General features: G+C 43.4%; 1 long non-coding RNA gene across 1 annotated transcript; it reads left to right on the top strand.

Moving 5' to 3' along the window:
• Positions 1-1,683: 1,683 nt before the first annotated feature.
• On the top strand, positions 1,684-2,673 carry LOC311256960. The gene is made up of 3 exons (XR_014622542.1): positions 1,684-1,800; positions 1,894-1,967; positions 2,535-2,673. It is a non-coding gene; the product is annotated as an uncharacterized lncRNA (long non-coding RNA).
• The last annotated feature ends 3,164 nt before the right edge of the window (positions 2,674-5,837 follow it).

Here is a 5,837-nt window from a genome sequence, read left to right as displayed (position 1 = left end):
GTAAGTACAGAGGGCTCAATATAAACATCCATAACTTCTTTCTCCATAACTGTAGATATCAACCAAAAATCTATTCTTGACTGTTTGCTCAAGTCTTTTGTTTGCCATGTAAATTGACTCTTGTCAGGATTTCTATACCTCCATATATCAAAACAATTTAAATTAGAGCACAATTTATCAATTTCTGCAGTTTTATCAACTCTCACCAGACGTGGTGGCAGACAGTCCAAAAGTGGATCTTTAATGGAGTTCCAGTCTCCTCCAAGCAAGGCTGGCTCTAGCCCATTTGGTGCCCTAGGCGAGATTACTCTCCCCCCCCCCCCCAAAAAGAACACCATCATACAATTGAATGACAACATCTGAACCATCTGAACACTCACAACAGTTTTATTTGAACAACAACAATGAAGTTTCAAGTCACTCTTTCCAGCATGTGTTTCAACTAATTTACAAATAACAGCACATCAGGCAATAAACACATCTGAAGCATAAATTATGAATAACCATAGTATTGTTCAGTAATGTGACTGCAGCTGTAACATGCAATTACATAACTCATCTGCTTCAAGCTGACTTTCAGAGGTGGGTGGTGTGGTTGATGTGGTAGCCCTGCTGCTGCATGACGCCTGACTTGTAGCTGTATTCAAACATAGAGTACATCCATACTGTTAGGTTTGTTGTCTCATTCTACTTCATTTAATAAATTAATTAATAAGGTTTAATATAAAATAGGTACTGTACAAATAAACTTTATTTTATTTGCCTAAAACCTAAATTTACTGTAATTGCTAACAAGCTTGTACCATTCAGTCACAACAACAACAACAACAACAACAATAATGATAATAATAATCATAACAACAACAACAACAACAACAACATAGCAGTGCATAAGAGATCACAAACAATTGGCTAAACTTACATGCTTCAGAGAGTGGTGTGGATGTTGCATCAGAAGGCCCCTCTCCAACAGCTGTTATGGGCGTCTGGAAATATTTTTTGAGCGCATCTACTGTAGACAGATATAGAGTAGATTCACTTATTACTGAAAAAAAAAAAAACTACAGCAGACAGAATAGGACAAACAACTGTTGCAGCTTGCAGCAGTTATTTGCATAAGTGGTGTGTTCAACATAACATTTATAATTACTTTATAATTAGGGCTGGGACTTTATCGCGTTAATTACGATTAATTAATCACAAAAAAAATAACGCATTTAATCGCAATTTATTTTTGCACTCCAAACGGCGCAGAACGTTGCTCATTGCACGAGTTCCCAGCAAACCCGTAATACTGATGCACAGGACACAACACGAGAAACTAGCCGTTTCTCAATATGCGTTCTTCTCTGTACTTCTGTTCTTGTGGACTTGAGAAACGTCATCAGCGCCGGACCAAGTACTGTTCCAATTCAAAGTTCGCATCTGGCCAAGTACGGTCGAATACCCCGGATGTGTTCTTGCCCCGCCCATTTCATTGAGGATGCATCGGTGGAGACTTGTGTAGCCGCCAGAGGAAGGCGGGGTGATGAATTTGAACAGGCAGATTTAAGGATGCCCTAATCAGGCAGATAGGGAGCTGTCTGTCTTGTGAGTCCTCACAGGCTAATCCGCTGCAGGCTGGTGAGGAGGAGTGCGTGAGGGCACTGGGACCGAAAGTTTGGAACACACGGAGGTACACGACATTAGTTTTATTTGTTGTGTGTGTCAAGTGGTGGAGCCGTTTCCCTGTGTTAAACTGCGTAAGTGCCCAGTGTGTGTACTGAGACGCGGAGCGTGGGCTGAGCTGGTGAACACGAGGTATGTGTATCAGTGTCCACGGTCCACTCTGCATGGCGTGTGTGTGTATGTGCGCGTTAATGCTGACCATACTGCATTTTTGTGTGATTAAAGCAGTTGCAGGGGGGGAAGCGAGCCAACAAGCGTCGGTCAAGATCAGTGTTTGGGCACCCGTTGACAGTAGTTCGGTAACATAATTTTATCTTATTTCATGTGGTGTTTGCATTGTAACTTGTATGTTGCACTGCTTGCTTGCTACAGGATGGTTGTTTGAACAGTATGTGTTTTGGGTTGTAGGTGCATGAGGAGCAGCGGTGTATGGCCTGACTGCTGTTGCTTTTCCTCTGTCTGATTTGTTTGATTGACGTGTTCAGTTGAGCAGCTACCGCAGAGCGGGATTGCGCTCCTAGGTATGGCCTCGTGTTGAGATATGCGGAGCTGCTCGGCTGGACTGTCATTCATTTTGTTTGTTTCGTTGTTTTGTTTGTTTGTTTGTTTTCGCCACTCTCCCATCTATTGGTAAGGTTAACAGTCGGCTTTTTCTTACTCCAAGTGTGCTCGGCCTGCCTTAAAATTGAGGGGCTTAGAGGTTTGTTTGCTGTGGACACGGGCAGGAGTTATACTCGAGTGTGTGCAGTGGATTGTGGTTGCTCTACAGAGGTGCTGTGTTATGAGAACTGCCAGGTGTGTGTGTGTGTGTGTGTGTGTGCAACACCATAAGTCACTGTTTCATTTTTCCCCTCTCTCACTCGCAGTAAGCCCGAGGGAGCCAGGCCGGCTGTAACCCAGGTTATAGAGGAGATGTTTTAATCATTGTTGCTCACAACATAATTTTTTACGTGTGCCAATAAATAACTTTTGTATAAATAAAGAAACAAGTGTTTTAAAACTTTATACTGGAGTTCTGGCTCTTCTCTTGAACCAGGGTAACACTTGTGTGGACTTTGGGGAGTTACGTATCCCAGAATGCATTTCGTGATAGCAATGGCCGAGGAGTGGAGCGGACCGTCCTACCGTCCTCCTGTCCTCCTGTCCTCCTGTCCCCCGGGAGTTCGTTCTTCCAACTGAACTCTGCAAGTCCAGACTCCCAGAGTTCACAAGGTCGAACTTGGCGTACTGGGTATTGAGAAACGGCTACTGTATTCGAAACCGCATACTACCGTACTGCCTACTACATACTGCGTTAGATATACTGTATACTGCATACTGAATGTGGGATTCAGCATGCTACTTCAGCAGGCCGACGCCGTTCACACTGCAGTATGCAGTAGCAAGTTTCCCAGAATGCATTTCGTGGCGACCGGCAGCGGTAGTTGTAAAACAGGCGCAAAGCTGTTTTATTTTCCGCTGTAGCGCTGTTAATATGTCACTTTATTAAGTTTTAATATGTTTTCATGCGAGAAAGTAACCGTTTAGATCCCCAATGTGCGGTTAGTTTACTCAAATGACGGCTGTTTAGTAATTTGCCTCGATGTTTTCGGAGAAGTGAAGCTCCAGAAGGAGCGGGTCGTCTCAGAGGCAGCAGCCCGTCTCCAGAGGTGTTCCGCTGGCCAACATGCGTCGTCGTCCCGGGGGAGACAGCAGGCCAGTTATCTTAACCGCTGCTCTTTGAAGATTAAACGCTAGAGGAAAGCTTCATGTTTGTAGTGGACAGTATACAGTACAGCGCTGTCTCAGGAGCTCTGTATGTACAGAAATCACCAAATATTAATGAAAAAAAGTTTTAATTAACAGAGTACTTTTTTTCATTTCATATGTACAACAGCCTGGATTTCTATTGTACCTATAGCTTTCGTCACAATAGTCAAGTAGCCTATGCACTGTACTTATGTTGTGTGAACAAATATAAACGCTGTACTGCTCCGGAGTACGTGACGAGGACGTCATGATCCCGGCTCCAGCGCATTGCATTGTGGGAACCAGTAGGCAGAGAAGACTGGTCGGATGCATACTGGAAATATTTTCCGAATCAGTACGATATCCAAGAACTTTTCGCATACTGCAGATTTTGCTTTTGTTTGCATACTGCATACTACATACTACATTTTGGCCAAATCAGTACGTACTGGCAGTATAGTATGCGGTTTTGAATACAGCCTCAGAAACCGATGAGAAGTCGTTGCGGGGTTTGGTGGGCGGAAACTACCAGGTGGAAACTACCAGGTGGAAACCTGGATAAAAGCACAGTTGTGTGCAAATTGTGCAAGAAAGAATTTGCGTATCACCGGAGCACTTCCAGCCTCCGCTACCACCTCAATGCCAAACATGTTGCAGCTAGCACAGACAACGCTTCTAGTTCGAGCAGGCAGTGTCGCCAATCCACACTCGACAAGATGACAGGGTTCAGAGCCAAAATGAGTAAGTCCACGACTGACAAATTAACAAATACACTGGTTTGTGCCTTGCGAACAATGCAATCATAATATTCTTCTTTCATATTGCACTTTATGTTAACACTCAGTGATGAAAAAAAACACGATTTTGTTGTTTAAGCTTTATGTGTCTATTCATTGATTCAGTCATATACCAAAATCCATTTAAACTGAAAAATGTTGCTTCACCTACTATTTCACAATAAACAACACAGAGTAAAACCTGTACTGGTGCCGCATCCGGACGGGTTGGCCTCTGTTTTGATTCATGATTTATTTATCCTTCTTAGTAGCTATCAGTGTCATTATTTCAACCTAGCTAGCAAGCTAATACAAATGAAACGTCTTCACACAAAACAGCATTTAAAAAAAGATGACATAATGTGACCTTTATATTGAGACTTCTTCTCCTCCTCTTTTCTTCTTTTTCGGTATCTTGCACCCAAGGGATTTGACAGCTGTTTCATCTCGCAAAACAAAAAAACAACCTGTCTGTCACTTGACGTGACACCTATCTGACCCTCTGAGGTGCGCAGCCAATGACCACACGTCACGTGACTCAGCACCACAAGTGAGAAACATGTAATTGTTTATCTGTTTATTTATTTTGTTGATATTTATTATTTTCAAGACAGAACACGAAGGGAGGTCGCCAATGGGCATCGAAAATTATTATTGTTTTTTTTTTTTTCTCCCTTGAGGGTGACTGGCGGCACCCCTCCAGCAGATAGCGCTCCAGGTGACCGCCTATATCGCCTACGCCTAGAGCCGGCCCTGCCTCCAAGGATTAGTTTCGCACAGGGGAATAGCATTAGAAATGAACAAATTTCTTAAGACATCATAAGACATCCAAATGTCCTCTACCCATTGCTGCTTCCAAAATGTATAACCAGTCACTAAAGCATAGGTCTCTTGTAGAAAATAAAAATCAGCTTTACATTTTTTACAGAAAAGAAAGACAGCTTTCCTCTTTAAATTGTCTTGGATACCCCTAACATTCAATGAGCACAGTGATAGGGACAGTGTCACTCACACACACACACACACACACACTCCGAGAGAGAGAAAATAAAAGAAAAAAGAAAGGGATTTTTAACACCTACTTTAACGGCCTACTTTAATGTTATACCTGATCATTTATGACAAGTCTTCTCTTACTTGCTGTCATCCATCATATCGCAGTTCCTTCCCATCGATTATGGCTTTGGCCCCCCTGAAGAAAGCCTTCTTTCCCTCCTTGCGTGCTGCCTCAATGTGGGGCCACAGTTTGTTTCTAGTCTCTTTGTCCCTCGATGTCAAGTCCTCTCCGAATCTGATTTTCCTAGATGTGAGATAGTCTGCGTTCTTGGCGCTTTTGCAAACCATCTCTCTGGTTGCTCTGGAAGTAAAACGTGTGATGACTGGTGGTACTTTATCTTCAGTTCTTCTTCCTACCCTGTGGCTGACGTCTATGTGGAGATGGAGAAGATTCCCGAGCTCTGGAGCAATTGCCCGGCAGATGTCCATCACCCGCTGCTTGACGTCATCTCCTTCTTGCTCTGGAAGTCCGTAGAGTCTCAAGTTCCAGCGTCTCTGGTAACGTTCAGCATCGTTCACCTTGTCCTCCAACTCAGAGATCCTTTTTTCATGGTCAGAAGTTACCTTCTTCACGAAGAGTGTACCTGTATGTCTGCAGACCCGGAGGCT

This window comes from Pagrus pagrus (assembly GCF_965226575.1).
Source record: "Pagrus pagrus genome assembly, chromosome: 5".
Classification (NCBI taxonomy): Eukaryota; Metazoa; Chordata; class Actinopteri; order Spariformes; family Sparidae; genus Pagrus; species Pagrus pagrus.
Note: the sequence above shows the minus strand (reverse complement) of the source record. Positions and strands in the feature narration are given on the sequence as shown.